Consider the following 296-nt stretch of genomic DNA (forward strand, 5'->3'; position numbering starts at 1 on the left):
CTACAGGAAAATAAAGTTTAGGCAACGGAACTAAAACTCCTAACATGGGAACCTACTTCTTGCAAAATTCTGAAGAGTCTCTGGGAAGGAAGCCCACCTTTCTAGGAAGAGATCTGCCCAAGGCCACAGCCGGTGTGGAGCAAAACAGCCCAATGTTTACTCCAGGAGTAGCAAATTGAGATTTCTCACTTGCCACTGCGATGTCACAGCTTGCCACAAGCTGACAGCCTGCTCCGGTGGCCGAGCTGTTTACTTTGGCAATCACTGGTACTGGAAGTTTCTGGATTCAAGTCGTA

At 48.0% G+C, this 296-nt stretch overlaps 1 pseudogene; it reads right to left on the reverse strand.

Moving 5' to 3' along the window:
* Nucleotides 1-97: 97 nt before the first annotated feature.
* The window catches only part of LOC104498023, a 1,375-nt pseudogene continuing 1,176 nt past the window's right edge, over nucleotides 98-296 (reverse strand).

Source organism: Buceros rhinoceros, unplaced genomic scaffold, assembly GCF_000710305.1.
Source record: "Buceros rhinoceros silvestris isolate BGI_N320 unplaced genomic scaffold, ASM71030v1 scaffold1978, whole genome shotgun sequence".
Lineage (NCBI taxonomy): Eukaryota > Metazoa > Chordata > Aves > Bucerotiformes > Bucerotidae > Buceros > Buceros rhinoceros.